This window comes from Micropterus dolomieu, linkage group LG19 (genome assembly GCF_021292245.1).
Source record: "Micropterus dolomieu isolate WLL.071019.BEF.003 ecotype Adirondacks linkage group LG19, ASM2129224v1, whole genome shotgun sequence".
Taxonomy (NCBI): domain Eukaryota; kingdom Metazoa; phylum Chordata; class Actinopteri; order Centrarchiformes; family Centrarchidae; genus Micropterus; species Micropterus dolomieu.
The window spans coordinates 31,644,461-31,661,901 of NC_060168.1; the positions used below are offsets into that span (position 1 = coordinate 31,644,461).

Consider the following 17,441-nt stretch of genomic DNA (forward strand, 5'->3'; position numbering starts at 1 on the left):
TAATGTGTTGAAATGCCAGAAAAATACTTTTCGCACTCAACTAGCTATAAGGGTCTGTGTGACGTAAATATTGTAATCTGCTTATGCAAGGGTCCAGGCCGATCGTCTACAATTGATGATGGCGCAAATTTTACCTGCGTGATTCAAAAATTAAATCTTCACAAACCTGCCCTGTCAGATTCCATAAGCTACAAGTCACACAGTTGACTATGTGCTCAAGCTAAATTAATTTGGTGCTCCTGAGTTGTTAAAGGAGAATAACAAGCTCTTAAAATTGTGTTACAATGGGACTTCAGGGCGAGATTTCCACAAAGCAAAGCAGAACAGAGAGAGCAGAGTCTAATTTAACACACACACACACACACACACACACACACACACAAATCAGAGCTTGTGAACAAAAAGCACATCAAGCTCATTTCAGCGTTTGTTGCCTGATGTGTCATCGACTGAAAGTCAAACAGCCGTCTTTACAGACCCAAAAGAGCCGGAGGTAAAGAGAGCAGAGTTGCTGCCTCTCCCTCAAAAAAGAGAAAAAAGAAAAGCAGAAAATCCTGTGTACTGGTGACATTGGGCTAACAGGTAGTTTGAAAGACCCCTGACATCTGTGTGGGGTAGAAAATGCGGGCGGTGAATTTGACAAAGTCTCCGTATTCACAGAGAATTTAGCGGTGAGCGCTGACATTGGGCGCCCCGGCTCTTGAAAAGAGAAGTGGAGCGTGGAGAGGCTGAAGGTTTCTGTTTATTTACAGTCACACAGACCGTGTGTTTGTCTACCAGCTGAGGGGGAGGGCTGGGGAGGGCAAAGCCTTTCTAGTGTTCTTGACTCCGCAAATTTCCCCTCATGACAGTCTCTTAGTCATAACAGCTCACAGCGTGGAGAGTCTCTCCTCCGCCGTGTCGGCGATGACAAACCATCTAAACTCTGACCCTGATGGCTCTCTCACTGTTCCCTCATCGTGTTGTCATCCTTGAGCACTGCCATTGCTGTCTCCGCCCACTAACAGCAAAAGGTAGACTGAGGCTTGTTTTGTCTGGTAAATATGTTTTGCCGCCGCTTTCTTAGCTCTATAGTGTCCACAGGACTGCTGCTGATTTTTACTTTTAATTAATCCTGTTTACCACAATTTATTCTTATTTTTGTAGTTTTTAGACATCATCATCCTATTGGTAACATTGTTCTAATTAATTGATAGGAACACAATCACTTTGCTGATACATATTTTATAACAAATATGTCACAATCACAAATTTATCACACATCTGTGTTGGTGAGCACTTCTCCTTTGCCGAGATAATCCATCCACCTCACGGGTGTCGCATATCAAGATCTGATATGATATGCTGATCAGACAGCATGGGGATTGCACAGGTGTGCCTTAGGCTGGCCACAATAAAAGGCCCCTCGAAAATGTTCGCTGTATTGGGGAGGTCCGGGGAGGGTCCAGAAACCAGTCATTATCTGGTGTTACCACCATTTGCCTCACGCAGTGCAACACATCTCCTTCGCATAGACTTGATCAGGTTGGTCCACTCCTCTTCAATGGCTGTGCGAAGTTGCAGTGAGGTCAAGGACGACGAGGATGATGAGCATGCAGATGAGCTTCCCTGAGACGGTTTCTGACAGTTTGTGGAGACATTCTTTGGTTATGCAAACTGATTGTAGCAGCAGCTGTCTGGGTGACGATCTTGGAGGTGAAGAGATGCTGGATGTCGAGATCTACGGCTTATGGTATAGAAATGAACATTCATTTCACAGCTCTGGTGGACATTCCTGCAGTCAGCATGCCAATTTTACGGAGTGGCCTTTTATTGTGGCCAGCCTAAGGCACACCTGTGCACACCTGTATATCGGGCCCTCACAGATCACCCATGTAGGCTACATTGTCGTAACAAACCACACCTGCAAATGTTGAACCCATATATTAATAATAAATGCAGGCTGGAATCTCTTCTCTAGTCTGATAAATAACTGTAAATAACCTTGTACTTTATATTATAGTAATATGTGTATTTATTTTATCAAAATTAAAAGTACCACCTTAAAAACATATTATTGTTATTATTATTATTATTATTATTATTATTTCCATCATCAGCTCCATGGTTCAATCTGGGTAAAACTAACTAGCTACATTCAACCAAATCCTACTCACCTTCTTATCCTTCAACCCAGTTTGATTAAGATAAACATCCTGTAATGACTGTGACAATGTTGTAAGTGGATAATGTTGTTCTGTAGAGTGTATTTCAGCAATTATCGTACTGTAGCTAGCTTGCAAGTGGCTTCAACAACAAGACAGGATATTATTAACAAACTGCTAACGTGGCTATGTAGTGGGCACTGCATGGGCACTTGCCTTTGTTCTCCCTGTCAGCCATTTTCTGCCTGTCTTTCTGTTTCTGGCAACCTGATTTTGGTTTTGAGTTTGACATTCTGTACAGACAGGGCCAGGCGGCTGCTCTACACACACACTGAGACAGACTGTCAGCTAATTTCCATCATTTCTGACTCCTGAGGTAGGTCTAAACTATTCAATGTTTGTCCTGAGGAGTGTGATATGGCAGGCTACCTGGATGATTTTAGCAAAAAAAAAAAAAAAAGGAATGGACAAACACACTGTAATTTTATTTCTGAAATCCCAAGAGGCTAAAATATTATATTAGGGGTCCTACAAGATAATAAACATTTTTTTTTAAAGCACCCCTGACTAGAACTACTCTGGATCAATGTTTTTACCATGATCCTCCCATTTACTTTGTATTTAAACACATGAAGACGCATATTGAGGTAAGCACATAAACACACAACGTTCTCCACTATTCCCTTGATCTACAGTTAAGTGGTGGTAACTCAGTTGAATGAACAAGTAAAAGCAGAGAGGAAGACGACTTCTAGCCGAGGTAGGTGTTTCATGGAGATGGAAATGCGTTCAACACATGTTTTAGGCCTGAAGGAAACGCACAACGTGTTATGGAGAGAAACACTGAATTTAAACATAACTTTTTACAGGAAAACTCTAAAGGGTACCTTCATCATGGTGTCCTGGGATTATATTTTTATTTACATTTTGTAGAATTATTTATGTCATACTTTGTGTCCCTTGGCTTCACTTGCTTTTATCATTTTTTTGATTCAGTGTTATGTGTTTAAGTTTTTTTTTTTTACTTTTACATGATCTGCTGATTATAAATATTATAATATAAGTTTATATACATTTTCGTAATGAGGTGAGGTTTTTTTTTGGTTAAGTGGTTATTCAATATGTAGAACACCAGAAAAGAATAGATTTTTCAACTTTGCTAAAGCCCAAGGTGATGTCTGCAAACTGACTAATTGTTAAGGCTGTGGTAATCATTGTGAATTGCAAAGTGTGACGGACAGACTGATTGATTATGACGTAGCACCTTTCTGTGCAGTAGTTGGATAAAAATGTATTTTTGTTTTCTTTTTATCTGCTGCTCAGAGTTTTTATAGAAAAAAAATCAAGTCAATGTGAATTTTGATTTTGGGGGGGATTTCAAGTGCGTCTGAGCTGAACATAAAAGGCTGAAGGAATCTTTTTTTTTTTTTTTTTTTTTACAAAAATCACATTAATCACAAAACACAGCATCATGCCAAGACATAAAGACATCAGATCCTTGGAAACGATCCCAGCCGCCACGACTCAAAAGGAAAGCCTGCCTGGATCCGCTCCCACTTCCTTCCCCCTTTGTTTTCAGCCTTTATTTGTCTCAAACATCTCAAAGTCAAAAAAAATCCTCACAAGGTTAAATCGCTTTAGAGCAGCTTGAATGAGCATGTGACAGTCGGATTTGTCAGAGGGAAAGAGAAGCTCTAAAGGCACTTTGCTTTCATTTGATTGGGAGACAGTTTTAATTTTTTATTCTGTGGTGGGAAGACAATGAAGACGAGCGTCCACTAATCACCTCCACGTCCATCAAATCAACCTCCCCGGTCTCACTCCGCAGGATTGAGTTTCTGGGGGGACTGTTGACCTCTCCACCTTTTCTCAGGTGAGAATAAGGAGGGATTTTCTTTCTTTTCTGTCTCCCTTCGTCTCTTTCATCACCTTGGTTGTAATTAGCCGGAGCTGAGATTTTTTCCTTTTGTCGGCTCAGTGAAAGGTGGATAAGCGTCCTTTGTGCCTCCTCACACCTTCATTTCCTTTTAACAAGCTTTTTTTTTTTTTAGAGAAGAAACTCCAAGCCAGCCGCCGTCTCAGAAGGAAGCTGATAACCAAGAGGGAGTTTCTACTTCTCTCTTTTACCGGCGTCTTTATCTCCCAGGACACAATTAGCTGCTCTATCGCTCATCACCATGCTGGTATTTTTCTTTCTTTTTTTTTTTCTTTTTTTTTTGCATTTAAAAGCAGCCGCCCCTTTGCCGAGGCTCACTCTTGAAAAGTCAAAAGCAGTTTTGGTCTGCAGTGGAGGAAACACAACTGTGTGTGAAGAGATAAAATTGTCTCAAACCGCTTTGTTCAAAACAGAAACATCCTGACTTTATCCATTTAAAAAAGATATAACAAAAGCACAAAGAGAAAAAGTTAGTTCTTTTATTTTTTTTTTCTTTCAAGTTCTAAGTTTCTTTTAAATTTCTTTTAGACATTCTTTCACCTGAGGCACTTTGGCATGTAAAAGGAGTACTGTGTTTTTTTTTTATTTACTGTGGTATCTTCACATCCCCTGATCATTTGAGGTGTGCTAAACAGCTGCCAGATTCCTCACTTGATAGATTTTTTTTCTCATTAACCCTACTAATTAAAGAATTACAGGATTCACGTACTCCCAAATGTATACAAAAGGGTCGTTGAATTCTCTCAAGAATAACTATAATAAAGATTCAGGGCTGGGAATTTCCCTCTACTGCACTGCCTACATACTAAGTCATCTAAATAAGTCTCATCTCTTCTTCAAAGTACACAAGGACAAATTCAAGGTACATTTTGATTGTTATTTAAATGAAACCTCAGCCCTCCTGCCTATGGATTGTGATGTAGAAAATAATTTTGTACTGTCTCTACCTTATTTCTCTACAGGAGACCATCTTATCTCTGTTATCACTTTAGCAGCCATTAATAACTTTGTTGAGAAAGTGGGGATTTTTAACACAATTTCTTCCGATGCTCTTCTCTTTATGATTTTGATCTGTGATTCAGTATTTGATGTTAGAATGTTGCATTTTTTGTTTATTTGTTTGTTTGTGGGTTTTTTCAATTATTGTGCTGCTTTCCAAGCTCAGGATTTGATTTGAAGATAAGATATTTTGATGGTGGAGTGATCTGAGTGGTCTTTGGCCTCTCCTCTCTTTACCCCGTTTTATCTTTTCTAACGATGTAAACAAACATCCAGCCTGATGCTCTTCACTTCTTCTGCAGCCAGAGAGCAAACTGGCAATTAAAACTGAAGCTCTGAAGCTGAACCGTGTTCATACAGATTAAGACAACATGATGAGGAGTCGGTATGTGCATCAGGAAACACCAAGTAATAAATGAAACTGTTAGCAGAGCGGTCAGTAAATCAAACAAACTGCAAAACCTGTTTAAATTCTGTTTTAACAAGCTGCCTACTGTGAATTTGTTTATCTGTATTTATGTTCAGCATTAAATGTTTATACAGGTCAGTGTACAGTACAGGCTGAATATTTAGGATTGAGATCCTGGTATTTCCTGGGAATTCATGCCCAAATTATCGGAACATGACCGTGGATCTTCTTGGATTTTGGATCTAGCGTGTGTGAGCTTGTGTTTTTTTTTGTGGCCGAACAACTTGATCCACATTTCAGCTGCAGCATTTTCTTATAGTTACTTTTCATAACTTTAATTTCTTTACCTGCCATTTTAAATGTCAGCTTGCAGTGCAGTGGTTAAAATACATATTTATACAGTATATAAACTCGGCAAAAATAGCAAGGTCCTCTCACAACTGCTTTTATTTTCAGCAAACTCAACATGTGTAAATATTTGTACGAACATAAAAAGATTCAACAACTAAGACATAAACTTTCACAGACATGTGACTAAAAAATAACATTGCTGCATAAAGTACTGTAGTGCATCTCCTCCTGCACCAGATTTGCCAGTTCTTGCTGTGAGATATTACCCCACTCCTCCACCAAGGCACATGCAAATTCCCGGACATTTCTAGGGGGAATGGCCCTACCCCCCAAGGGTATCACATGAGGGAGGAGGATGTTTTCCCTGTAAATCACAGCATTTGTCCGACCATCATCTCTGGTGAGCCAAAACCGTGGGGTTTTTTGTGGTGTCTGTTATGGACCTGCCGTACAACTGGCCTGCAAGCCCTAAATAACCGATATGTTTGCTGCCGGGGCTGCAGTGGCTTCAGCATCAGCTGCAGTACCCTGCATAGTGCAGGCACAGGCATCTGAAGGAGCTGTGGTGGCCCCTGCCAGGCAGAGGAGGAGGCGTGTGTTAGCGAAGCAGAGGGACAAAGTGACGCAGGGCCGAGGGAGAGAGAGAGCAGGAGGAGAGTGGAGGTGAAGCGGTAAACATGGAGTAGCTCAACCTGTAGGGAGGGAGGGTCATTTACAGCGGGGACACTGGGGACATGTACTACTTGAACGCATTTGTTAGAAATGTTCTGAAAAATAGCTTGCACCAAGAAATGTTACTTAACAAGAGAAGAAAGAAAGGTTTATTTGCACTTAAGAAAACCTGCAATGCAATGTAAATATGGAAGAAACCTCTGCGTTGTTTAAAAAAAGTAACTTAAGCAGGAAGTGTTTAGTGCTAAAAATCTTCTGGGGGAGGAACCCCGGACCCCCCTAACAAGTATTTCATCTATAAATATATATATATTTTTAAATAGTAGGTCTATTAAAATATATTCTTGTCTTGTAGTCATGGACACCAGTCTTGTGCAATGTCACATCTCAGTGTTTCATCACGCCCCTAATCTGACCCCCTAAATGGAACGATGGTGTATTGGTGACGGGAGTCCGACTGATTTTGGTGGGCCGCCTCGGCCAAAAATGCCACGGTTAATTTTTTTGTGCTAGTCCAGCCCTGCTCTTTAGTATATTAACTTTTTATAGCTGTGACCTTAATTGGCTACGGTCTGTACGCTGTTAGCGTCTTAACGACTGTTCCACAGGTGCATGTTCATTGATCGTTTTTGGTTGCAGAAAGAAGCATGAAAAACATTGTTTACAACCTTTACAATAAAGTTCGGTAAAGTTACAGAATTATCTTTGAAAAACAGTTTTTCATTTAGATATATTAATATTTACTGATAGCTCAATGGGCTCAATGTTTTTATATTTACTTTCATTGCGATAAAATGTTATTGAATTCAGAATTTCTCTACCAAAGTAAATTAATCCTTGAGTAAGTATTGTTATAATTTTTTATATCTTTTAACTGTTCTTTGTCATATTTTGATTTGTGTTATTATTTGGTTTAAATACTATGTAATCAGAATAATATTTTTGGGTTAGCACTATTGCAGCCGTAGTCAGTAGTATAGTTAACTCTGTGCAGGGTCGCGAAGGGGCTGGAGCCAATCCCAGCTGTCGTTGGTGAACCCTGGACAGGTTGCCCAAACAAGTCATACACACGTTCACACCTAAAGGCAAAGAGTCACCAATTAACCTATGCATGTCTTTGGACAGTGGGAGGAAGCAGGAGAACATGAAGAGAACCCACACAGACACGGGGAGAACATGCAAACTCCACAAAGGCCTGGGCCTCGATCCACAGAGCCTCTTGCTGTGAGGTGACAGTGCTAACCACTGCACCACCATGTCGCATCTGTTTGTCATGTTAATCTTAATTATTCTCATTTTTAGTACCACCTACCAGTTATTTTGGTACAGTAAAGAAAGACACTTCAAGAGAGGTCACTTACCAAGAGCTTCTTCTGCAGCTGTCGCTTCTATTTGTTGGAGCGCAGTGCGGACGTACACATTTAGGCTCTCAGAGCTTTCCACCGGGCTCGGTGATCTACAGTCTGAACATTTTCCGGTTTCGCCCACAGTTCCAAATGAACTGTCACATATGGTAAATTGGCTATATTTGTATAGCACCTTTCTAGTCTTTTCGACCACTCAAAGTGCTTTACACTACATCGCATTCACCCACCTATGAGCAGAGACCCAACTGCTCATCAGAAACAGAAATGAACTCATTCACACACTGATGGCACAGCCACCAGGATTCCCAACCTTCCTTTAAGGGGAAGACTGTTCTACCCTGAGTCAAAGCCGCCCACTGATGCCACTTCAACACTTCCATAATTAAGGTCTATCTGAAAGTCTATCTGGTTTACATGTGCATGTGTTTTATCCACTTCATAGAAATCTGCAGCTGCTCTGTGAGCTGGAGAGCTAGCCTACAACAAAACACATGTAGCTGTTTTTTAAGCTGCAATATAGTCATTCTCTGGACACTTATGAATACTTAAGTGTTTATTATTAACTTATGAAGTAACTGTGTCTTCTTTTTGAGGAGTTTTACATTATTCTAACTTGTGATATTAAAGTTTGTCAGTGTTGAGCTACCAGTAAAAATTATTAGAAAACATTAAAATTTTGTTAACTTAATTTTTGTCACATTATTAACACATTTGGGGGGTGGGAAGATGAAAATTAGAATTTTATTTTTAAGTGGCACCCTAATATATATACATACACACACATACATATATATATATATATATATATATATATATATATATACACACACACACATACATACATATATATATATTAAATGTGACTACAGCGGAGTGCAAAATATGTGGCTCTGGTAACAGCTGTCTGGACTCACAAACAAGACTTCGGGAACAGAGCAGGTAGAATAAAAATGAAGCCTACTGTACTTGGTCAGTTAGTCAGTAAGGGGAAACAAGTTAAAAAATAGCATAACCCAAAACATGTAGGGATCATCATCAACTAGTAGGCATTCAAACATGAACATAGACTGTAATGGCACAGCAATGGTGGCTCAATTATCTGTCAGGGAACAGTATAGACTAAGAGACTAAGTGGATGGCATTGTCTGAAGTCACAGAAGAAGCTGTGATTGCCAGGCATGAGAGATAAACTGAACATAAAACGGTCACGAAGATGCTGTCATGACAATCTATGAACAAAATTGCAGGCAATTCAACAAGTGGAGCATCACGTCACAACTAGACATCAATAAATGGACGAGGTCCACCTTCTAGCGTTTTCCAGCACTTTCAGCCACTTTGTGCAGTCTTCTTCAGCAGATAGAGTTTATTCAGTTTCGATGGAGACCTATATATGGACAGGTGGTCGTCTAAGGAAGACCATGACATGCGCTCAAAAGCTCCAGAAAACGTTAGTAAGTGGATCTTAAGGTAAGATTTTTTGTAAAACTCCTCTTTCAAAAGGTTGAGATTGAAAGTTAGTGCACAAAGAATATTCCATGCAGTTATCTGCTTTATTCTAACTTTTTTTTCAGAACACAAATATGAACACATAAAGTAAAATACACTGAATACCTAAAATACCAAATGAAAAAGATGCAATTTAATTGAATAAAAACAGAAGGGCACATGTCTGGCTGCTTTTCCTTCTAATTTCTAAAGTAATTACAGACAGGGTCTGCTTCTCTTCTATTCATTTTCAGATTTGATAAAGTGACAAACAGTTTTCTCTCTATTCAGACTCAATTCCAACAAATATGCATGACTTTGCAACGGCTTTTGAAAGGAAGCATTTAGCCTACACTGCAGAGTGGTGCGATGGCAATGATTTTTTTAAAGACTATATCCATACGGGATGAACCAGCACTCAGGTGTTTTGTGTCTCAGATACAGTCTATTGATAACATTTTTAAAAGCATGCAAAACACAGCACAAGGACCCTCCGCAGATATATTCTATGTTCAAAGAACCCTGGATGAGTCCGTGTCTGCCTCTGAAAGAGATTCAACAAAGTCTGACAACCTCGTCGTCATTAGTCACACTCTCCAAAACCACGCTACACTTTTCATACTTCAATGGAGCCTCCCTCTGATGGTGGATTTGCTTGTTAAAAGTTCTGTCAAAATAGTTGTTGGCACTTTTTTTTAATCTTTGCTCGCTTGTGGCTAGCAGGCAATATTTAATGACAGTGGAGCCAGTCATACATGGGGAGCCAGGCCGCAGGAATCCCCTCTTACATTAATGAATGTGAGCATGAAAATTCAAATCACGTTTCACACCAGAACCATTGCAGGGATGTCCTCTGTGTCCGAATTTTCACTCTGCTGGTCAGACATTAAAAACACAAGAGACTTTTCTTCTGGTAAATTTGGAAACCACAGGAGCTCAGAGATCAATAAATATCTGTAAGTGTGAGTTCTTACGTCCCCTGAAATCCAGGCTGACAACAGATAATGTTGTCTGAAATTCAGCATGGCCACCAACTTTCTGCATTTTTGTTGCCTGTGGGAAGTAGTCACTTTGTTTTCTGGAGCTTTTGCCCACATTGTCATGGAAGTTGCTGTACACATTCATAATCCTTTAAAGGATGAACACTTCCATTTCAATGACCCTCTGACCTTTTCTCTAAACAATCTTTACATTTTTACTACAGGCTAGACAAAATAAAATGACATGCATGCAGGTAACACACAGGTACCTGATGAAAGTGACACAGTTAACAAAGTGATTCGGGATTCTTTGTTTTTTTCACTGCCTACTGTAAATTCTTATTTTAAAAGTCTTTACTTAATTCATTCCTTGATGTTTCTCATTGTAATTATACTATTGTTTTATGTATAGTTAGGTTATAGTCATCAGTTTTTTTTTATTATTTCAGCTTGTTTCACTTGTGTGGTTTGTCAGATGGCCCTTAATATTACACCCTCAGCTGCTGATGCTATGGAGAAGGAGCTAGTCAGAGACTTGAATTAGCAAAAATGAGCAGAAAATGAGCAGAAAATGAAATTGAACGAATTTAAATTGTTGAATCAGTTTCAACCAGTGAGCTGTCAACCCTAGCACAGATACAAACCAAGATGTTGGACAATTCTATAAAACCTTGGATGACATTCAATTAGAACTTTCTTGGTGTGTTTTCTTTTTTTTTTTACATGGAATTAACATCCATAAAATTTGTGCTTTCTTCAATATCTGTGCTAGCACAGATTCTGGTAAATTAACAATGGTCAAGTTCAGCCTGGTGTCATCAAAAGGTGTTTTCTTAAGTCATTTGGCGTGGTATTCTAACGCATTTTTTGGTTTTCATGTGTCATTTCATGCTGTTTAGACTGCCTTGACTTCTATTGTGCATAAACTGCATGTCATTTTACGCCTACTGTCACAGGTAAAATCCACGTGTCTCGGATATAAATAGCCATGAAAGTTTGACACTAAGGTGGTGGTCCGGTGGACAGGAAGTGAGTCTCTAACCCAGGAGACCGGCGTTCGGTTCCTCTGTGAAACAAATTACATAACATTCGCTTTTGGTTTTATTGAAGTTATGTAGGTTACCATGCTACATCGTTAGCTACATAGCGTTAGCTACATTACGTTAGCTACATTAAGGTTACCATGCTACATCGTTAGCTACATAGCATTAGCTATGTTACGTTACATTAGCTACGTTAAAGTATAAGTAGCTAGCTAGCCCCCCCGATTTACTTTACTGCTAACCGGTCGCCCTGTTAACCCTACAGCTGCACAGATAGGGTTAACCTCCTTTGTGTTGCTAAGGTCTATAGAGACTGAACAGCGAGAAATGACACACGCGTCAAAATTGCGTTGACATGGCATGCCGAAATGTGGCGGAAAAGTGGCGTGCCATTTATACGCCATTCCATGATATCACATTGTTAAGTTAGGGTTTAGATTAGGGAAAGGTCATGGTAAATAAAAAGGCCAGTGTTACTATCAGGTCTGTGATGGGACATGAACTCTGGTGTCCTGCATGAAGGTTAAATGCTATACACCCACTCACTCCTTTGCATTCTGCCTCTGCAGCAAAGGGCTCTACGTCCTGCACTGGTAATGAAGGTCCAATATGGCTGCAGCTTCTAGGGACGCTGGTCCGAATCTTTATCTCAAGCTCGATAATGGCAGAGCACACAATAGAGTGATTGTTGATTGGATGTTTGTTGTAGGTAACTTCTGTACTTAACGGTTTATGCACAGCTTTGTTTTCCTTTGACATTTATGAAAGAACCACATATTTTCAAGTTATCTTTTGTACAGATGATTTAACCAGGAGAGCTTATGTTCACCCAAGCCTTTAAGTGCTCCAACTGACTATGAAAACAATTAACAGGATCCTTGACGCTTGAAAAAATTCCTCCCACTTTGCAACTCTATGGTATCAGTAATGATAAAAGTGACAAAAAATGCAAATACAATTTCACTTGCATTGGGAATGAAGGACGTTTGATGCATTAGAGAGCAGCAATTCAAACTGACCACAAAGGGGGTAAGTGCGACTGGTTCTTTACTTACCACTACGCCTGAATGCTCATGCTGTTTGTTCTAACACTTCAGTATTCTGACTGTAATCAAGATGCCAGCCTGTAGGGGCCGCCAGCCACAGCAGAGTCTGCAGCTTTAGGGAAGACCCAATACGTCTTTGAAGCTTGTAGTGTGCTTGTGGAGCAACCTGGCAGAGTGTCGTCACTGTAAAAGGATGAATGACACATAAAGTCTTCATTGATTTCTGCTCATAGGATTTATTTAGCAGTGGATTATTGTCTGATGTGAACGCCGCCTCGCTCTCTGTGTCATTTAAAGTACACTCGCTCTCTGCTGCAGCCTTTGATCCTGCTCTCCTCGAAGACAGTGGGGCGCCACCGCTCATTCTTCAACCGCAGCTCAGCAGACATGACTGACACACAGCAGACAGGACGCCAGTTACCTGTACACCTGTCTCTCTGTGTGATTTGATCAGATACAGATTGCCACCTGTGGATTAGGAAAGTCCAGTTTTCAGTTCAGTTCAGCTCGAGCGATGTGTTTAGTGTTGTTTCCACATCTTATTCTGTAAATTATTTGATTAATGATCACACGCTGTAGTCACCTGTAACCAGTTGGTGAACTGTTAATTTTTAACAGGGGAGACGGCCAGATGGGATCACCCCGCAACTATACATTGCTGTCACTTCGATCTTAAAGGGGACACTACTCTATGGAGTCTATAGGCTACAATATAGTATGGAAGTGAGTTTTAATAGTATATAGTTTAGAGAAGATTGTAGATCCAAGATGAAACTGAAAGAAGGGAGAGATGGATTTATCTGTGAGCCCAGTTAGGCTACTGAAATTTCAGAGCCATGGTCAGGACTTACACAACCCTCAGTCAGATAAAGGATCAATGAGTCAGGCAGACTAGACTAACATATTCAACTAAGCCTGACCCTTCACTCTCTCTGCTATAAGGGGATGGAGAGGGGGGATGGAAGCTTAAGAAGGGAGATGTGATGATACCCCTATATGAGCTGGTAAATCATAATTTTTACTTATTATATCATAATTAGAAGAAACACAGGAGAATAATATTATTTAGATCATCAAAACCTTTCTTTTTTCCTGAGGGGAACGTCCTTCAGCAGCAGACTGATCATGCAGGAACAAAATGTCGCCTCCCTACAGGCTCGTCTGAGTGAATGTGCTGAGGTCTGACTTACAGCAGGTGCATTGTGGGTTTGATTCGACAGAGAGGCAGGTTGTTGTTGTTGTTGTGCCGTGTAAAGAACATCAAACCAGCAGAGTTACAACAGCCTTAGGGCGTCAAGTCGGATGGTAAAGTGTGGATGGAAAAGTTTTGTGTTTTGTTTTTGGCAGGGAGGGGCGGCAGTGGTGTGATTGATTTCTGAAAAGGCGAAGGGGCTGCCTTCTCTTACAAATACCAAAAAGAATCTGCACTCTTGTTATGGGTTATAGATAGATAGATATAGATATCTATCTATAGATATAAATATCTATCTATCTATATATACACATATATCTATATACCTATCTATCTATAGATAGATAGGTATATAGATATTTATATCTAGATAGATAGATATATTTGGAGTCTGGTTTTGTCAAATTTCTGACTTTAGGCAAAGCATTATTTTTCCCGCTATTGAATTCACAACTTGCAAAAACAACAGAAAAGTTGAGCCGCTTTAGCCTTCAGGTTGAGAGCACCGAACTGGATCCAGCAAATGGTGTTCATGTGGTCAATGGAGGAGGCAGGTACCAGAGGTACTGCCAGTCAGCATGTTTCACACTACTGCTAAACTGCTGCTACTAATGTTCTACTACTGTAAAACTATTACTGCTACAAATACCACTACTGTCACTACCAGTAATATGTAATACATCACATTAGAAGTACATGAACTTCATCAAATATGCTGAACTGCTACAAAAAGAAACAATGAACAATAAGAGATAGACAAGTTTTTTGGTAATACTACTACTACTTCTACTACTACTACTACTACTACTAATGCTACCGGGGGAGAGGACAGAGTGCCAAGATACGTGTCATGTTGGCCCAGCTTGCACTGAAGGCTACTCCTAAATGTCTGGTCTGGATGAAATGGGACTGTCCAAGAGACGGGAACTTTTTTTGTAATTGTTGTACCTACATCTTTACAGAGACTGGCTCCATCAACATCCTGGATCACGCACACGACCATGTTCCAAGCCGACAGAGCGTAAGACTCCAGCAATATTATCATCAGTGTCTCGTTACTGTTACATTCTCACAGACGCAAACTAAAAAATGCACAGCAGAATTATTTCCTGGGTGTATGCCTGTATGTATATATGTTTATAAATAAATGTATATATTGGTTTATTTTACCATATTCTAATATAAATTTAATTATCTGTGTTCTATGTGTGAAGAGACTACAACCTTTAATTTCCTTGTACAACCTTGTGTTGTGTAATTATAAATAAACTACTTCGATTACTGTTAAAACAAAAAAACGCCAACACTGATACTATTAATTCTTCTCTGCAGCTGTTACTGCTGCTGATATTAACACTAATACTCATACTATTTTTACCATTACTACTACTACACTTCCTACCACTTTACCAGAACTACTTCTATTACTATTGCTGCCACAATTACTGCTACTACTTCTACTAGGCCAAGCAAGGCAAGTTTATCAGTATAGCAATTTTCAACAAGGCAATTCAAGGTCAGAAAGATATTAAGAAAATACGTAAACGAAACACAAAGCATTATAAATCTACAAAAGAGAGATACACAAAAAAAAGTATAACAAAATGAAATAGATGAAGCTAAAACTACTCACTAGTATAACTTGTACTACTACTGCTGCTGCTGCTACTACTTCTAGTACAATTACCTCTACTACAATGCACATTGGTGGCTGCAGCGCGTACTATCATACTGCAGGTGCCATTTTTATGAATATACAGTTTATCTGTTGATGGAAAGATACATTTTTGTAGGAATGCTACTGCTACCTCTATGCTGCTCCTGTGTAAACTCTTACTACTACAGATGCTACAATACTGTACTACCACTGCTACTACCGATACTATGCCTGTTACTGCGATTGTAAGTTCCCCTCCTGCAGCAGCAGACACGTTGTTTCAGTGAGATCTAAAAGTCTCTCAGCTGGAGATTCAGGCTCTTACTCGTCATTTCATCATGGGGTGGTAAATTATACCAGATGAGGTGAGCGGAGCATCCTGGGAGAACCGGCCAGCGTTTTGCCAATCTGTTGCCGTGGTGATGGTTGTGATAGTCATGACTCTCTCTTTCTCTCTTTTCCGTGTGTCTCTCACTCTCCCACCCCCCCACTCCCCCCTGCTTTCTCTGGGTGGGCGGTGTAGTTAAAACTCGTTATGTTTGTTACGCTCATTTTATTTGTCGGTTTAAATGGGCTGTTTTTCTGTTCTCTTGGCTCTGTGTTTTTTCCCCCTCGTCTTCTTCTTCTTCTCTTTCTTTTGGTGGCGAAGGCCGGTCCCTCTCCTTCATTTCTCCTGCTGCCTCCAGTTCTGATTCCTCCCTCCTGCCTCGTCTCTTTCGCCTCTCTCCACCTCACTGATGGTTAGAGCATAGAGTCTATTCACCAGAGAGATGAAGCAACAGCTTTCCACTGCTCCCCGCCCCCTCCACCACTCCAGCACTCCAGCCTCCATCCCTCCTCTCTAAACCCCGCAGACACATTAATCCTTTGCTAGGGCTCAGTTTACAGACACAATAGGCCTCAAAGAATTGGACTTGAGATAATTGTGTTGCTATCCCATTTCATCTGGAATGGAATCGCGTGGCGCTCACCACAAAGCTCTGGGTACCCTGCCTCGACGCACACACACACACACACACACACACACATAAATACACACACACAGACAGATGGAGTAGGTTTTGGCGAGTGCTGTGCTGTAATTATTTCCCCCTCTATTCATAATCATCATCATGAAAATTCACCACCACAGGCTCGAGTCCACACTCCTGGCCCCTCCGTGTCTGTTTGATGTGTTGTCATGACGATATGGCGGCAATATGGTGCCTGCCCGGTGCCCGTGTTGTTGCGGGGGACTGTGGGTAATTAACGGCCGCGCCAATATGGCCAAACACCTGCTCTGGCGGGCCCCGCCGGTCATCTGGGTTGGCAACCCCTCGACCTCTCGACAAACGCCAGGAGGGAGGAAACGGTCAGGTGGAAACTCGTTAAAGTAGGAGGATGCTTGTGTTGGAACTACGAGCAGGTGGAAACTGTCAGGTGGAGCATCGGGGGAGGACAGATTGACGATTCTCCGGCTCGTTCGCAAATGCAATGGACTCTGAATTCACTATCACTGGAGAGGAAAATAGTGTTGGCTTTGGAAACTAAAAAGGGTGAGAATTTTCTTCAACAGTGAGGCACTATATGGCCAAAAGTATGTAGACACTCGAGCACAACACCCATATGTTGTGTTTGAACATGTTATTCTCAAGCTATGGGCGTTAACATGCTGCTGCAGCCTCCACTCTTGCTTTCCTTGATGCAGGAATTTTCTCCCACTCAGACACAAGTTTCATTAGTGAGGTCCAACACTGATGTTGGTGATCAGGTCTGGCTCTCAGTCAGTGTTCCAGTTCATCCCAAAGGTGGAGGATTGGGCTGAGGCTACAAAACAGGTAACTAGGGCTCACGAATGTAACTGCAATTTGCAAGAGACAGCCGTCCAACATTTGCGAGCAGCGTGTATTGTTTGTGAAAGATGTTAAGCTGTGATCGGTCGGGGTCCAACGTGTAGTCTGTCGTGTCTCTCCGCCAAATCACAGCAAGTACTTATGACTCTGATCACCTAATCTGGGTAATTGTGAAGTCTGATCCTGGAATAAATATCACTGCATGCTATAGTATTAGAATTTATCTTCATTGGAAATAAATAATTTTGCCCAAACCCTGAAAACTGTCTGACTGAAAGAGTTGCTGACATTCTCTTAATTTTTTTGTTTGTAGAAATACTCTCCT

The 17,441-nt window shown here is 40.6% G+C and overlaps 1 long non-coding RNA gene across 1 annotated transcript; it reads right to left on the minus strand.

Moving 5' to 3' along the window:
- Positions 1–12,651: 12,651 nt before the first annotated feature.
- Positions 12,652–15,701, minus strand: LOC123957092. The gene is made up of 2 exons (XR_006821715.1): positions 15,610–15,701; positions 12,652–12,903 (listed from the first exon to the last, which is right to left on the minus strand). It is a non-coding gene; the product is annotated as an uncharacterized LOC123957092 (long non-coding RNA).
- Positions 15,702–17,441: the final 1,740 nt, after the last annotated feature.